The sequence below is a fragment of the Bos indicus genome, chromosome 18 (assembly GCF_029378745.1).
Source record: "Bos indicus isolate NIAB-ARS_2022 breed Sahiwal x Tharparkar chromosome 18, NIAB-ARS_B.indTharparkar_mat_pri_1.0, whole genome shotgun sequence".
Lineage (NCBI taxonomy): Eukaryota > Metazoa > Chordata > Mammalia > Artiodactyla > Bovidae > Bos > Bos indicus.
In genome coordinates this window covers 51,293,201-51,311,213 of record NC_091777.1, presented here as the reverse complement: position 1 = coordinate 51,311,213, position 18,013 = coordinate 51,293,201, and the positions used below count along the sequence as shown (strand labels likewise).

At 45.3% G+C, this 18,013-nt stretch overlaps 1 long non-coding RNA gene across 5 annotated transcripts; it reads left to right on the top strand.

Annotated features, from left to right (window-relative positions):
• The first annotated feature begins 2,976 nt into the window (after window positions 1–2,976).
• LOC109572850 (uncharacterized) lies at window positions 2,977–10,474 on the top strand. Of its 5 annotated transcripts, none has more exons than XR_011561569.1 (7): window positions 2,977–4,412; window positions 4,511–4,812; window positions 5,426–5,577; window positions 6,284–6,562; window positions 7,079–7,121; window positions 7,881–7,916; window positions 8,784–9,025. It is a non-coding gene; the product is annotated as an uncharacterized lncRNA (long non-coding RNA). The 5 variants fall into 5 exon arrangements; XR_011561570.1 differs by lacking the exon at window positions 2,977–4,412 and adding an exon at window positions 10,042–10,474 and having other exon boundaries at window positions 4,419–4,812; window positions 8,784–9,285; XR_011561571.1 differs by lacking the exon at window positions 2,977–4,412 and having other exon boundaries at window positions 4,419–4,812; window positions 6,284–6,620.
• The last annotated feature ends 7,539 nt before the right edge of the window (window positions 10,475–18,013 follow it).

The window sequence follows — 18,013 nt, the reverse complement described above, 5'->3', positions numbered from 1 at the left end:
CATCAGAACAAAACATACATCTTATATATGCAATTTTAAAAGGATGAGAAAGAGAAGAATGGATTGCACCAGATGAACAGTACCTCCATTAAAATAGGCATCCCTCATAGCTCAGTTGGTAGAGAATCCACCTGCAATGCAGGAGACCCCGGTTCAATTCCTGAGTCAGGAAGATCCACTGGAGAAGGGACAGGCTACCCACTCCAATATTCTTGGGCTTCCCTTGTGGCTCAACTGGTAAAGAATCTGCCTACAATGCAGGAGACCTGGGTTAGATCCATGGGTCGGGAAGATCCCCTGGAGAAGCGAAAGGCTATCCACTCCAGTATTTTGGCCTGGAGAATTCCATAGACTATATGGGGTCGCAAAGAGTCAGACAGGACTGAGCGACTTTCACTTTTCATTAAAATGAGAATACTAATAAAAATTATTTACACATATTTATTAAGTCTGATACTACCTCAACTTTAAAAATTTTTTGGGAGAGAGGCATACAAGTATTCATTGAATCACAGTGGGGTCGCAAAGAGTCGGACACGACTGAGCGACTGAACTGAACTGAACTGAACTGAAGGCTTAATATTCTCTCTTTTGTTGCCAGTTGCAGTAGAACAAATGAGAAGGAACACTTTATGATAACTACCTAATTTTTTGAATTCCTTGAATATTTAAGTAGCGGCACGATTTACAAGAATTTTTTTTAAAGAAATAATTCCAAATTTTCATCTATCTTCCTCTAAATTTACTGTGTGCTTATAAGTATACACACACACACACACACATGCATTCCAGTCACTGTCACCTCTATGATAACACCTGACATAATCATATGACATAATCACTGACATAATCATATGTGTTCAATATTTTCTGTCTTAATGAAGTCACTTCCATAGCTATGCATCCGATAGAAAATCACTGCCTAGATCTCTGATTATTTTTTCTTAATATTTTTTTCTCCAAGTCTAGAGAAAACTCATGATATTAAAAGATGCTTGCTCTTTGGAGAATCCCAGGGACAGGGGAGCCTGGTGGGCTGCCATCTATGGGGTTGCACAGAGTCGAACACGACTGAAGCGACTTAGCAGCAGCCGCAGCAGCAGCTCTTTGGAAGAAAAGCTATGACAAACGTAGACAGCATATTAAAAAGCAGAGACATTACGCAGACAAAGGTCCATCTAGTCAAAGCTATGGTTTTTCCAGTAGTCACGTATGGATGTGAGAGTTGGACCATAAAGAAAGCTGAGCGCTGAAGAATTGATGCTTTTCAACTGTGGTGTTAGAGAAGACTCTTGAGAGTCCCTTGAACAGCCAAGAGATCAAAATCAGTCAATCCTAAAGGAAATCAACCCAGAATATTCATCAGAGGGACTGATGCTGAAGCTGAAGCTGTAATACTTTGGCCACCTGATGTGAAGAACTAACTCATTGGAAAAGACCCTGATTATGGGAAAGATTGAGGGCAGGAGGAGAAGGGGATGACAGAGGATGAGACGTTTGGATGGCATCACTGACTCGATGGACATGAGTTTGAGCAAGCTCTGGGAGTTGGTGATGGACAGGGAGGCCTGGTGTGCTGCAATCCAGGGGTCGCAGAGTCAGACACGACTGAGTGACTGAATAGAACTGATAGAAAAGCAAACAGCTGGAGGAAGAAAAGCCATCCCTATTATGAATTTCTGAAGAGAACAGACCAGCCATATGATTTTCTGTAAAGCTAACTATAAAACAGTAGCCACCCAAAAATTTTGGAGACGGTATTTATGAATCATAAAGACCAGTAAAATGCATAATAGGAAAAAAAATAAAAGACCAGTAAGATGCACTGTAATATGCCATAATTTTGGAAGAAATTTAGAAACCATTATAAGTAAAATCCCAAAGGAATAAAGTTATTCTCCTTAATCCCTATATAAGAAACTAAGAGGTTGAAAGTTTTTCATTTAAGTCTGACAACTGACATCTCCTTATCAGAACTACTCTCTAAATTGTTTGTTGATTAATATAATTTTCCATTCTAAAGAGTAAAACGTGTCTATAGTGTTTTTGTTCATTTTGTCTCTAAGTCATGTTGGACTGTTTGTGACCCCATGGACTGTAGCCCACCAGGCTCCTCTGTCCATGAAATTCTCCAGGCAAGAATACTGTACTCAGACACAATTAAAAAAAAAAGAAGAAGAAGAATAGGGGGAAAAGAAGAACACTTTAAGGGAAAAAAGAAAGAAAAGCCAAATCAAATTACTCAGTGTCTCATTAATATGTATTAGAAAGAATGAACAAAGTCAGAGATGGTTGCATTAAAGCAAACTCCTGGCAGGACAATGAAGAGAAAATGAGACTGGGCACAAGAAGTAACACAGGGACTAAAAAAGGCCTATGACAGACAAGAGACAAGAGGAGGCACATATGAGGCTCTAAACTTACGTCTGCAATAAACACCCTTAGGACAAGGACCACAATGAGTCACAGTGACCACAATGAGTCACAGGGAAGTAAAGCTAGGGTAGTTGTAGTAACACTCAACAGATGGTTGAACATTTAAATCTTGGTGAACATATTTAAGAGCACAGTGAGAAATGCACTCTAACTGAGGACTTCCTGAACTGGGGACTTGCTGAAGTGGGGATTTCCAGCTGCCCTTTAGAGCCTTTTTTTTGCCTGCTAAAAAGAGCTACAAAAGTAGCCTAGTTTGTCTGATAAAAAGTGCAGGATTTGAGAGCAAATAAATAGAGGACTTGGACTAAGGGGAACAGACACACTCAGAGAAGCTCAGTGTTTTGGCATGGAGACATTGATTTCTTTCACCAAGACCGAGCTAATGGAAACTCTTCAAAATACACTTGCTGATGTTCTCACAGAGAAAATAAGTAAATTTGTAGAAGATAAATTACAATTATATAGAATGGAGCAGGCCCGGACGCCCTTCAAATGGCTGCTTAAACACCTAGTCAAATGTTTGGTGGGATGGGCCCTACAAAAGATAGGTTCCGTGGCATGGAACCAGCTGGGCCTGAGTTCTTTACAGAAGAAGACCTTGTATATATTTAAGGCAATGTTTGGTCACAAACGACCTGAAGTCTTTACGGTTTAATCTCTATTTATCTACCCCTTCAGTATCTATGCTATTTTTGCGAAATCTTACACCTTTTTATGTTAAAAGATTTATTTTTGTGGGATCTTTGTGATCAAGATTTATGATTTACACATTCCAAATGTGCCTGCCTAACCAACAAGACTGATTTGAACCTGGAGAGACATCACTGATATGATGGTAACAGTGTTCAGGAGACAAAGATTACCAGCTTGCCTTCCTGTATTGGTTCCTCCACTGTAAGAACCAGGACAAATATAGAAACCGAAAGTTTGCTGTTACCGGCACCGCACGAATGTTACCTTCCTGCCTGTGTGCCTGTTCAGTGGTTCTTTGCGACCCTTTGGACTGTGGCCCCCCAGGCTCCAATGCCCATGGGGTTTCCAGGCAAAAATACTGTAGTGGCGTGCCATTTCCTACTCCAGGGGATCTTACGCATCCAGAGACCAGACTCAAGTGCCCGTCATGTGCTGCACTGCAGGCATATTCTTTACCGCTCAGCCACCCTGACAACGTGTACACTTCTCCCTAAAGAAATAAAGAGCATCTGAACTCTCCTGTGGCCTCCTGCCTGTTTCTGTGCCGACTTCCTTCTCCTGGAGGGCTGAGACGCCAGGCAGGGGCAGACCAGGGAAGGGCCAGATTGTAACCAAGCAGGACCCACTGAGGCTTTCCCAGAAGAAACCCCAGTCAAGTCCTCCACCAGCCTTTTGTCTGTAGGAAATCTTTCACCAAATAATCCATTTAGGGGCTTCCATGGTGGTCTGGTGGCTAAGACTCCACCAGTCAAATTCATGGGCTGAAGGTAGGATCCAGGTCGGGGAACAAAGATCCCTCATGCGTTCTGGCGAGGATGGGGGAAAACAAAGAATAAATTTCATCAGAGCAGTGAGAAAATCCTGAAGGGGAAAATGTCAAACAAGACAAAATAATAATACTGGAGCCATCACACAAAGTCAAGGACTTTTCTTCCTCAAGGTCTCTTGGTAATGTTCTGTGCCTTATGTGTGAGCTATTTTGCAGTTACCGAAACCCCCACCAGGCTGAACAAGTGAACTGCTGTCCACAGCAGGTAGACCCCAGACTGGCTGGAACAAGAAGGTTGATGCTGCGGCCTCCCCACTGCCTCAACACCAGCCAGGGCTCCATAAACACTAAAGACTCCACATACCCACTCCAGGCTGGCACTCACGGCTCTGGGGGCACTAGGCCAATGTGGCCCATTTTTCCTAGCAAAGCAGTAAAGCTCTTTCTTTCTACTTCACCCAAACTTCTTTCTTACAGACTCCACTCTGCCTTGGTGTGCAGAGGCCGAATTTGGGTAACAAATTTGGAGTCCCGTGTGGGGTTGGCTTAGGGGTAACCCCCCCTGGGTGTCCCCTGGCTCCATCACACTCTCTAGATTTTTCCTCCACGCAGCCTCTTTCCAGAAGGTTGGAACGCTGGGAAGATTCCTTCAGAGGCCTGATCCCCGAGGACCCGTGTCAAGAAGGCTGAGCCCCAGTCATACTCGGTCCACCAAGCAGGCAGTGGGGACACCAAGGCGGTAGAGGAGGGAAGAGGAAGGGCCGCCCTAGAGGGTGGGGAGGCCACCTTCGCCTCAAGGATGTTCCTGTCTTCTTCCAGCCCATACCAGCTTGAATTTTGCTGCCCCAAGGAATTATTTTGAGGAAGGAGAAAGACAACGTCTGGGACATCGAGACATCTCGACCAGCATCTGGGTGAGTCCCCCGCTGTGTATCCAAGGCTCCTTCAACATGTCCATCTGAGGAACATTTGTTTCCATCTGGGGAAAACTGAGTGCCTGTCTGATTAGTTTTCATGTTGGAAATCCCACCTGTGAGGTCTAAGGACTAAGGTCATGGACTTGGCGGGAATTGGAAACAGCCACTCTGAGCTTTATGCTTTCTGGTGTCTTCCCCCTCATATAAGGTTTCCACCAGCTAATGAGGTCTGGTTTGCATTTGGCTCATAGGTGTCTGATCAAAAATGGGAAATGCTCCTTTGATTCCCTCTGATAACCTCGTAGGACACATTTTAGATGACTGGTCAACCTACACGTTTAAACCTATCAATAAGGACAAAAGAATTTAACAGTATGTAGTCACAATATTCTTTAGACTTTGGGGAAAATGGTTGAGATGAAACTCTTGAAATTTCAGAACTGGTTCTTTTTGCATGTGCAGATGGAGAGAGTGGCTTGATGACACACTTTAGTTTTCTAGAACACTCACCCTGAGAGAACAAAGATATTCTTAGGAGAAAAGTTGATGTTAAGCCTCACCATGTCCCTAAGTATTAATACAAACACAGCCCACATTGCCTGCGTTTCAGCCTTGGCTTATTTCGAAGAACTGAAACCGAGCCGGGAGACGGGTGGAAGGAGGAAAGAAAAAGAAGCCTTTGGCCTCAAGTGTGAACATTTGACGGTTCTCTCTGTTTTTCATCAACTGACAAGTTTAATTGCAGTGCCTGATTCATGAAAAGTAAAATGATGAAACAGATCTCTGCTCGTGTGTATGTCTCCGTGTGTGTCTTTGTCTTTAGAAAACATTCCTGAGGTTAACTTCTAAATGAGCTCTATTCCATTGACTCAAAGTACAATAAGCACTTACAAATGGAGTATTTCTGAGTCACAAAATCTGGCAAATGTCCAGTATTAAGTCTCTGTGTGGTACTGACATCAGTTTAGCTTGTTAACTGTGTCTGATTACTGGAGACACGAGACACCAACATTCTTTTCTGTACTTAGTTCTACCGCTAGTCACTAGGTCATACCTGTGGCAAAAGTTGTCAGCAAGAAAGTTCACTCACACTGATAACTGTCATAAATAACTGAGATAAATGGTGTATAAGCTTTTAGGTAAGCTCTTGAAAAGAATTACACTTTGTATTTTGGACGCTCAGGAATTTAAACCATTATAGTTTTGTTAAATTAAATTTAATGATGAGAATTCATTGAAAATGTAAATCAATTTTAGAGAAAACAGTGAAACATTGAGTTCTGAACAAGTCTATGTTTACTTACCTTTCCTTTTATGAAAAAACACTAAACATTTTTGAATTTATTAAGTATATATCTCGTATGACAAAAAGAAAAACTGTGCCCTAAGATATGCATGTCTTATACGTTATAAAATATACTGTTGATAAAAAAATTAAATTGCCTATTTCTTGATTTTCGGTTTTAAGGGATTGTGCTACTGTGATATGATTCAATATCTACTAAAAATAAATGGAAGTTTCAGCCTCAGCATCAGTCCCTCCAATGAACACCCAGGACTGGTCTCCTTTAGGATGGACTGGTTGGATCTCCTTGCAGTCCAAGGGACTCTCAAGAGTCTTCTCCAACACCACAGTTCAAAAGCACCAATTCTTCGGCACTCAGCCTTCTTCACAGTCCAACTCTCACATCCATACATGACCACTGGAAAAACCATAGGCTTGACTAGACGGACCTCTGTTGGCAAAGTAATGTCTCTGCTTTTTAATATGCTGTCTAGGTTGGTCATAACTTTCCTTCCAAGGGGTAAGCATCTTTTAATTTCATGGCTGCAGTCACCATCTGCAGTGATTCTGGAGCCCCCCCAAAAATAAAGTCAGCCACTGTTTCCACTGTTTCACCACCTATTTGCCATGAAGTGATGGGACCTGATGTCATGATCTTAGTTTTCTGAATGTTGAGTTTTAAGCCAACTTTTTCACTCTCTTCTTTCACTTTCATCAAGAGGCTCTTTAGTTTTTCTTCACTTTCTGCCATAAGGGTGGTGTCATCTGCATATCTGAGGTTATTGATATTTCTCCCGGCAATCTTGATTCCAGCTTCTGCTTCTTCCAGCCCAGCTTTCTCATGATGTGACTTTAGCAAGAATTGCGTACATTTCAGGATTGATGAAGATTAAATATAAGTTAATTGAGTAAATGACTTTTATTATTAATAGTAAGCTGCAACAATTCTGGAATTTGGTTTTCTCTCTCTGTTAACAGAACACAATTTTCCTGGAATATGAGCTGCCTTGGAGAACAGATGGTAAGTCTCTTTCTCTAGCTAACTCCGAGTGTTCCAGAGGAACTGTGAGGCATCTCAGAGGGGAATATTAGATTAACTAGCATCACTGGTATGTTAAACACCATGGGAAGCATTATCAAGTGAATGAGAAGCCTTCTCAGATTATACTGGGATGGATATTATTAATAGAGATTTGCTAAAAAAAAAAAAAAAAAAGAAATTCCTACAAACCTGGTAGGTCCCAATGTCATAATTAGGACATACCAGGGCATGCCAAGTTTTACTACCAAGTCATAAATCTGGTTATTGTAACCAAGTTTCTTAACCCATTACATTCTGCTCAGTTGTATCACTATATCTTTCAGTCTTTAAGTCAGTCACACATAGTTATTGTACTCTGATGGTTTTGCAAAAGGTCTTCATCTCCAACAAGATTCATAGGAGAGAGCATTCTGACAAGCAGTGATGTCTGATCAGTTTACATTATACCAGGCAGCTAACTGGATAAGATATTTTAAAATCCCAATTTAAAAAACCTGCTGCTATTATAAAAGTATTTAACAAAAGATGAAATACTGAGTCAACTTGTAAATATAGTTTTAAAGTTTATGGGTTATTATTATTATTTTTTTTTTTTTGCTCTGAAATATCATTGATGCGTTAGCTTTCTAGATAAAGCCCAGCCCTTCCCCTCAAGCTACTAATGATTGACAGCAATTGAATAAATGCCCTCTGTGAGTAAAACGAAAATGTTACTTTTCTCTCGTTTGGTTTCCCCAGAAGTTAGAGATGCTTAACTCTGAGCAGCCTTATCAGGTAAATAAAAATGACTGTCTCCTGACATTTGCAATAATCTTCATATTTGGGGGCCCTTATGAAGAGAGAAATCGGCAAGCAAAATCAAATGACAGGATTTGGGCCTGGACTTCCTGAGGTTAGAATGGTGTTGGTTCCTTGTCTTCTGGAATTCAGTCTGAGACTCTTTTTTGTACATGTGGTTTTATGATTTACTTATTTACTCATTCTTGGAGGCTGGTCTTTGACGTAGCACGCAGGCTCTTCATTGCTAGTGCGGGCTTTCTCTAGTTGCAACACTAATTGTGAGTGAGGCCATTCAAGCTCTAGCCTCACAGCAAGGACCACTGGGACACCGCATATTTATCAGATGGAAACACGCGAAAACTCATCTTGCTTGTTGTCCTCTAAAATAAGAGGACCCTTTTGAAAAATATCGCAAATCCTTAATCATTATTCTCATTGTAATATGCTTTCATATTTTGCAAATGTTTGTCCGGGGGCTAGGACAAGGTGATCAAAGAGACAAATAATATTTCCTTAACACAAACTGTTGATGCTAACAAAGCTTGGTACTTGAGATTATTTCCAGCTCTTGTGTCCTTTCCTCAAATCAGATAGGTTGACTCCCCTTGGAATTGTAGCCCAGAAGGAACTTAGGAGGCCTTTGTAGATCCCCACCCATGTGCACCTGCCTTTCTTCTATGAACAACAACTTTAGTCAAGAATGCCTTTACTCATAGAAGTGAGAAAATGCAGAAATAAAGGAAACTGTCAAAGAAGTCAAAATAATAATATCATAGCAATTAAACAAACTCATGGACTGTTAGTTCTGCCTCAAGGGCTATCGATAATATTCAGAGCCAGGACCTTTGACCCCTTTTACAGAATCTGAAACCTCTGCCAGATGGAAGAAGTGAACGATGCCGCCCACAAGCAGGAAGACCTGAGACCGGCTGGAACCACAAGGGTGATTGTGCTGCCCCCCGAGACCTCATCACGGACCCAAGAGAAGAGCGTCCTCGAGTTGATCAGGATCTGCTCCTTGAACACTATAAGACTCCTCAAAACCCTCCACCAGACACACGGCCTTTTATTTATTTTAATATTTTATTTTATTTATCTATTTATTTGGCTGCCTTGGTTCTCATTTGCAGATGCGGGATAGCCCCTACCTCTGATGGGATCTTGCTTGTAGCGCAAAGCCTCACCAGCTGTGGGGCGAGGGCTCAGCTGCTCCTGGGCTGTGAGATCTTAGATTCCCCACCAGGAATCAAACCCACGTCCACTGCATTTCAAGGTGGACTCTAAACCACTGGACCACCACGGAAGTCCCAGGACACAGTCTTGAGGGCATTAGCCTGCTTGGTCCCCCGTGTGTGGCAAAGCAGTTAAGTTAGTTTTTCCATTTCACTTAAAAACTCTCTCTCTCAGATGAAATCTGGCCCCAGTACACAGAGGCCCAGTTTTGGCAAGGAGATCTGCAGGGAAGCCAGGAGCAATTAGAAGAACAGGGTCCTGGGGGTAGGAGGGCTGAGGGACCTGAGTCCCAGCGGGGTGGAAGGCTGCGAGGTACCAAACGGGACATTCCGGAGGGGAGCCCTGAGGAGGTGTCCTGTGGGCAGCAGGGGCGGCGCCCGCACAGACGGGCTCCTGATCTCAGCAGAGGGGCCAGAGGAACCCGGGCGGCCGCGAGAGGAGTCAGGGGCACAGGGCCCGGGCGCCAATCTTCAAGGGACAGAATAGGGTCAGAACAGAGGGAAGGAGAAGCTCTGTGCCACGGAGGAGTCCCCGGAGTTTAAGGATCACCCCGAGGGGAAGCTTGTGGACCATGGTGTGGACTCCAAGAAGCTCTGTGCTTCGCAAGGCGGGGCTCCTCAGGAGGCTGGCGGTTCCAACAGTGCCAGATGCACCTGAGGCCTCTATTTGCCTCAAGGAGGGAAACTGGGAATGCAGCCCCGCCCCTCCCCCACCAGAGTTATTCCTCACCCTGACTTTCCCCTCCCATCCCTCAGGGCAGTGCCCCTCTCTCCACCCCCTGCCCCCTAAACTCATCCCCCATCCCCGGCTTTTCTAGATTCCGCTGGGCTCTGCACAGTCCTAGGCCTGCCCCATCCTCGATTCTCTGCCCCTCCCCGCTCTCCAGGTTCTAGATTTCAGACACGCTGGGACCTGGGCTGCAGTGCTTCCGCGTGGACACACATCTTCCCGAGCCACAGACAACAAGGAAACGACAAGGGACTCAATATACTTCTACATACCTGAACAGCTTGGGCAAACGATGCACGAGATAAAAAAAGAAAAAAGATCAAAACTCCAGTCACCCCTTCAGAGCTGGAGAGCAAAGATGGGGTCTTGGACGTGATGCCTACACAGAGCATCACCAAGAGGCTGGGCAGACCTGGCAGTCAGTCCTCCAGCCCAATGCTGGACCCAGCCTGCCCTCACCCCACTTAATGTACCAGATTTCCCACACGCGCCCCGACACCTCCTTATCCCCCAGAAGCAGACAAGGCAACTTGTCACTTGTTTGACTCCCTTCCTGATGCAGCCAGAGCTCCAATAAAACCTTGTCTGAATTTCCTGTCTGGCCTCTTATCAGTGTCTATTGACTTAGGATTCCTAGAACCCTGGTGGGTACCATACCCTTCGGGCTCTGCACACTCCTAGGTCAACACCCTCCTCCTTTTCCTCCCTCCCCGCTCCCTGTGTTCTAGATGCTTCTGTCCTCGTGACATCCCTTCCCTGGACCCTGGATCTGTTTTGCCTCCACTCTGGTCTCAGTTTGGTTCACCTACTCACACATCTCAGCATCTCTCAAACTCGGTTGAAGCATGACTTCGACTTCCAAGGTGGGCATTCGCTTTCCTACAGAGCTTCTCCAGATGCTGCAGCCCCCACCTAGACCCCCTCTAAGAGAAATCCTGCCCTTCTCAGCCTGGTCCCAGCTGGAGCCTGGAAAGCCTGCCCTCTGTCCCACACTCTAGACCCCACCCCAAGACCTCTCATCATTGGCCTCCCTCACTTCCCCTGGGCTCGAGTCCAGTGACCCTTTACTCACACACCCAGGCTCAACTCACTTCTTTTGTTTTAAATTCTAAAAGTAAGTTATTTCATTGACAATTTTGAAAGGCACTGTCCATTTACAGCTCTTACAACATATTGCCTATATTCCCATGTTGTATGCTCCATCCTTGAAGTTTTCTTAGGGCTTCTCAGGTGGCACTAATGTTCAGGAATCCGCCTGCCAATGCAGGACACACAGGAGACACGGGATCGATCCCTGGGTAGGGGAGATCGCCTGCAGAAGGAAATGGCAACCCAATCCCAGTATTCTTGCCTGGAAAATTCCATGGACAGGGGAGCCTGTCTTCCTTCCAACAGTTTGTACCTCCCACTCCTCCTCCCCCATACTGAAGCCCCTGCCCTCACACTAGAAACCACTAGTCATTCAAACTATCAGTGAGTCTGCTGCTTTTGGTTGCACACGCCACCTTGCTTATTTTGTCAGGTCCTCATATCAGTGACTCCTACATGATCTGTACCTATTTTCTCCCATTCATATGTCATTGCCCTCTAGTCGGTGTTTTCCTTTGTTGTGCAAAATTTTTCAGCTTAATTAGGTCCAGGAAGATCCACTGGCGAATAGATAGGCTACCCACTCCAGTATTCTTGGGCTTTCCTTGTGGCTCAGCTACTAAAGAATCCGTCTGCAATGCTGGAGACGTGGGTTTGATCCCTGGCTTGCAAAGATCCCCTGCAGAAGGGAAAGGTTACCCACTCCAGTACTCTGGCCTGGAGAATTCCATGGACTGTGTAGTCCATGGGGTTACAAAGAGTTGGACATGACTGAAGTGACTTAGCATAAAATCTTTTTAAAAATTTTTTATTTTTTAATTGGAGGAAAATTGCTTAACAATGTCATGTTGGTTTCTGCCATGCAACAATGTCAATCAGTCATAATTATAGTTATATCCATGTATCCCATCCCTCGAGACTCTCCCCCCACCCCATCCCAACCCTCTGGCTCATCACAGAGCGCCAGGCAGGCTCCCTGTACTGTCTAGCACCTTCTCAGGCTGTCTGTCTGAGACTCGGCTGTGTATCTATGTCGATGCAATTTTCTCCATCCACCCCACTCTTTCCTTCCCTAGTCCCCCAGTCCCTTCTCTATATCTGTGTCTGCATTCCTTCCTGAAAACAGGTTCATCAATACCGTTTTTCTAGATTCCATATATATCATTAATATACAATATTTGTTGTTCTCTTCACTCTGTATGACAGGCTCTAGGTTCGACTGAGGGACTTCACTTTCACTTTTCACTTTCACGCATTGGAGAAGGAAATGGCAACCCACTCCAGTGTTCTTGCCCGGAGAATCCTAGGGACGGGGGAGCCTGGTGGGCTGCCGTCTATGGGGTCACACAGATTTGGACATGACTGAAGCGACTTAGCAGCAGCAGCAGCACGTTCAGCTACCTCACTAGAACTGACTCAACTTTTTTCCTTTTTATAGCTTATTATTATTCCATTGTATATACATACCACAACTTCTTTATCCGTGGACATCTAGGTTGCTTCCATGTGCTGCAATAAACACTGGGAGAATAGACATTTTGATGATGGTCATTCTGACCAGTGTAGGGTGAAACCTTATTCGAGTACTGATTTGCAGTTCTTTATAATTTGTGATGTTGAGTATCTCTCCAGGTCCCTGTTTATCTTCTACACTGTGAGTACAACTTACCTCTTGCAATTAGCTTTTTGAAGATCCGCCCTGTTTTGAATTCTTTTCCGGTGATTTACCCCAGGGCATTTCTTAAGGGCAGGCTTGTGAATAGCCATCAGCCCCGGCTTTCAAGCGGTTGTTGTGGGAAATGGCCACAAGGTGGCAGCATTTCTTCATGCCCAACTCTGGGTACCTGGGCAACCAGAGCCTTAGGACAAGTCCTGTTTCTGGGTTGTCAGTGAGAGCGGCTATGCTTAAGACTTGTGTCTCCTTACTTCCTCCCCCTTACCCTCCATTCCCAAGACAGATCCAAGTCGCAACACCACTCTGCAGAAGGGGGTGTCATCCACAGGTGGGGTGACGCTAAGGAAGGAAGCTGGAGGTGGGAACCCCAACCCCACCACCAGGAGACGCAGAGCCCAGGGGACTTTGCAAAATTCTTCCAGTCCAGAGGCTCCACCATCCTTTGGGGGCACTATGGCTGGTTCTGCTGCAGGAGGACCCGCCTGGATCTGGAGACTGTGGGCTCATACAGAGGGGAAAAGGAAGTTCATGTCTGTCACAGTGCGGGGCTCATTGCCTGGTGCACCCTCACCAGACCCTCAGCTCCACGACAGTCCAGTCTGGGGACCCAAGTCTACTCAGGCTCCAGGGATGTGACATCAGCCCAGGTCCCAAGGCCTGAGCAGAATAGACTCTTCAGTTTTGTTTTGTTTTTTTTTTTTTTGGTCTTTCTATTTTTGCCACTTATTTTGAATTGGAATATATAGATAGTTTACACTGTGGTGGGTGTTTTTTTTTAGGTGTACAGCAACTTGAATAATTCACACATGCCTTATATGTTCTTTTTCAGTTTCGTTCCCCATGTAGGTCATTACAGAATGTTGAGTAGGGTTCCTTGTGCTTTGCAGTGGGTCCTTGTAGGTTATTTTATAAACAGTAGTGTATCTGTTATTTTCATGTTCCTAATTTCTCCCTGCCCCCAAACTTTCATTTTTTGGTAACCATAAGGACTGTTTCTAAGTCTGGGAGGCTGTTTATGTTTTGTCAAGAAGTTTATTGTATCCATGTTGAGATTCCATCTAGAAGTGATAGCTTAGGATATTTGTCTTTCACTTACTTATGATCATCTGTGGGTCCATTTCAGCTGCTGCCAATGGCCTTCTTTCCTTCGGTTTTTTTGATGGCTTAGTGTATTCCAGTATATAGATGGACCAGTTACCCTTTATTTCTTTATTGATGGACATTTTGGTGGATGGTCTGTCTTGGAGGTTAAATAAATCAGTGTCTCCATGCCGAAAAAGTGAGTGTTTCTGTTGCTTTTAGTCTAGGTCCTGAATTTACTTGCTCTGACAGACATATGGGAAGTCTCCATCTCCTAGAGGCTGTGTTTTGGCTACTCCTTACTGTGCTGTTGGATTACAGCACAGTATCCAACAAAGTGGCACAAAGTAACACTTTGTTTCTATATACAGAACTTTCTTGACGGTACATGAAGTGGATATAAGAAAAAAGTTTTTATACTTTTATACTGTTTTCTTGTAGTGGATATAACAAAAAAAAAATTGTTGTATACACTACTTTCCTGGCCAGTAGTGGATATAACAAAAAAAGCAGCAGAAGGATATTTTGAAACTAGTGGTTTCTGGTGAGAGGGCAGGAGCTTAAATATGGGGAGGGGGAGGTACCAACTGCTGGGAGGAAGACAGGCTCCCCTGTCCATGGACTTTTCCAGGCAAGAATACTGGGATTGGGTTGCCATTTCCTTCTGCAGGCGATCTCCCCTACCCAGGGATCGATCCCGTGTCTCCTATGTGTCCTGCATTGGCAGGCAGATTCCTGAACATTAGTGCCACCTGAGAAGCCCTAAGACAGCTTCAAGGATGGAGCGTACAACACGGGAATATAGGCAATATGTTGTAAGAGCTGTAAATGGAAAGTGCCTTTCAAAATTGTCAATGAAATAATTTTAGAATTTAATACGAACTGAGTTGAGCCTGGGTGTGTGAGTAAAGGGTTGCTGGACTCGAGCCCAGGGGAAGTGAGGGAGGCCAATGGTGAGAGGTCTTGGGGTGGGATCTAGAGTGTGGGACAGAGGGCAGGCTTTCCAGGCTCCAGCTGGGACCAGGCTGAGAAGGGCAGGATTTCTCTTAGAGGGAGTCTGGGTGGGGCCTGCAGCATCTGGAGAAGCTCTGTAGGAAAGTGAATGCCCACCTTGAAGTCAAAGTCATGCATCAGCCAAGTTTGAGAGATGCTGAGATGTGTGAGTAGGTGAACCAAACTGAGACCACAGTGGAGGCAAAACAGATTCAGAGTCCAGGGAGGGGATGGCACCGAGGACAGAAGAGTCTAGAACACAGGGAGCGGGGAGGGAGGAAAGGGAGGAGTGTGTTGACTTAGGAGTGTGCAGAGCCGGAAGGGGATGTTACCCACCAGGGTTCTTGGAATCCTCAGTCAATAGACATTGATAAGAGGCCAGACAGGAAATTCAGACAAGGTTTTATTGGGGCTCTGGGTGCATCAGGAAGGGAGTCAAGTGACAAGTTGCCTTGTTTGCTCCTGGGGGGTGAGGGGGTGTAGGGGTGCGTGTGGGAAATCTGGTCCATTAAGTGGGGTGAGGGCAGGCTGGGTCCAGCATTGGGCTGGAGGGCTGACTGCCAGGTCTGCCCAGCCCCTTGGTGGTGCTCTGTGCAGGCATCACGTCCAGGTCCCTCTTTAGTTCTCCAGCTCTGAAGGGGTGACTGGAGTTTTGATCTTTTTCCTTTTTTTATCTCGTGCATCATTTGCCCCAGCTGTTCATGTATGTAGAGTTATTTTTAGTCCGTTGTCGTTTCCTTCTTGTCTGTGGCTCAAGATGTGTGTCCACGTGGAAGCACTGCAGCCCAGGTCCCAGCGTGTCTGAAATCTAGAACCTGGAGAGCGGGGAGGGGCAGAGAATCGAGGATGGGGCAGGCCTAGTAGTGTGCAGAGCCCAGAAGAATCTAGAAATGCCGGTGATGGCAGACGAGTTTAGGGGGCAGGGGGTGAAGAGAGGGGCACTGCCCTGAAGGATCGGGGGGAAAGTCAGGGTGAGGAGTAACTCTGGTGGGGGAGGGACGGGGCTGCATTCCCAGTTTCCCTCCTTGAGGCAAATAGAGGCCTCAGGTGCATCTGGCACTGTTGGAACTGCCAGCCTCCTGGGCCCCGCCTTGGGAAGCACGGAGCTTCTTGGAGTCCACACCGTCGTCCACACGCTTCCCCTCCAGGGCAGTCCTCACACTCCGGGGGCTCCTCCGTGGCGCAGAGCTTCTCCTTCCCTCTGTTCTGACCCTGTTCTGTGCCTAGAAGACTGGCGCCCGAGCCCTGTGCCCCTGACTCCTCTCCGGGCCGCCCGAGTTCCTCTGGCCCCTCCGCTGAGATCAGGAGCCCGTCTGTGCGGGCGCCGCCCCTGCTGCCCACAGGACACCTCCTCAGGGCTCCCCTCCGGAATGTCCCATTTGGCACCTCGCAGCCTTCCACCCCGCTGGGATTCAGGTCCCTCAGCCCTCCTGCCCCCAAGACCCTGTTCTTCCAATTGCTTCTGGTTTCCCTCCAGATCTCCTTGCCAAAATTGGGCCTCCGTGTACTGGGGCCAGGTTACATCTGAGAGAGAGAGTTTTAAGTGAAATGGAAAAACTAGCTTTACTGCTTTGCCACACCAGGGGGACCAAACAGGCAAATTGCCCTCAAGACTGTGTCCTGGGACTTCCGTGGTGGTCCAGTGGTTTAGAGTCCACCTTGAAATGCAGTGGACGTGGGTTCGATCCCTGGTGGGGAATCTAAGATCTCACAGTCCAGGAGCAGCTGAGCCCTCGCCCCACAGCTGGTGAGTCTTTGCGCTACAAGCAAGATCCCATCAGAGGTAGGGACTATCCTACATCTGCAAATCAGAACCAAGGCAGCCAAATAAATAGATAAATAAATAAAATATTAAAATAAAGGAAAGGCCATGTGTCTGGTCCTGGAGGGGTTTGAGGAGTCTTACATTGTTCAAGGAGCAGAGCCTGATCAACTCGAGGATGGTCTTCTGTTGGGTCTGTGATGAGGTCTCGGGGAGCAGCAGCATCACCCTTGTGGTTCCAGGCGGTCTCAGGTCTTCCTGCTTGTGGGCTTCTTCCATCTGGCAGAGGTTTCAGATTCTGTAAAAGGGGTCAAAGGTCCTGGCTCCGAATATTATCGATAGCCCTTGAGGAAGAACTAGCAGTCCATGAGTTTGTTTAATTGCTACGATATTATTATTTTGACTTCTTTGACAGTTTCCTTTATTTCTGTATTTTCTCACTGCTATGATTAAAGACATTCTTGACTAAAGTTGTTTTTCATAGATCAAAGGCAGGTGCACGTGGGTGGGGATCTACGAAGGCCTCGTAAGTTCCTTCTGGGCTACAATTCCAAGGGGAGTCAACCTATCTGATTTGAGGAAAGGACACAAGAGCTGGAAATAATCTCAAGTTCCAAGCTTTGTTAGCATCAACAGTTTGTGTTAAGGAAATATTATTTCTCTCTTTGATCACTTTATCCTAGCCCCTGGACAAACATTTGCAAAATATGAAAGCATATTACAATGAGAATAATGATTAATGATTTGTGATATTTTTCAAGAGTCCTCCTATTATAGAGGGCCACAAGCAAGATGAGTTTTCGAGTGTTTCCATCTGATAAATATGTCATGTCCCAGTGGTCCTTGCTGTGAGGCTAGAGCTTGAATTGTCTCGCTCAGAATTAGTGTTGCAACCAGAGAAAGCCTTACTAGCAATGAAGAGCCTATGTGCTACATCAAAGACCAGCCTCCAAGAATGCCTAAATAAGTAAATCATAAAACCATAGGTACAAAAAAGAGTCTCAGACTGAATTCCAGAAGACAAGGAACCAACACCATTCTAACCTCAGGAAGTCCAGGCCCAAATCCTGTCATTTGATTTTGCTTGCCGATTTCTCTCTTCATAAGGGCCCCGACATATGAAGATTATTGCAAATGTCATGAGACGGTCATTTTTATTTACCTGATAAGGCTGCTCAGAGTTAAGCATCTCTAACTTCTGAGAAACCAAGCAAGAGAAAAGTAACATATTTCTGTTTTACTCACAGAGGGCATTTATTCAATTGCTGTCAATCATTAGTAGCTTGAGGGGAAGGGCTGGGCTTTATCTAGAAAGCCAACAGATCAATAATATTTCAGAGCAAAAAAACCCCCATAAACTTTAAAACTATATTTACAAGTTGACTCAGTATTTCATCTTTTGTTAAACACTTTTATAATACCAGCAGGGTTTTTTAATTGGGATTTTAAAATATCTTATCCACTTAGTTGCCTGGTATAGTGTGAAACTGATCAGACATCAGTGCTCATCAAAATGGTCTCTGCTATGAA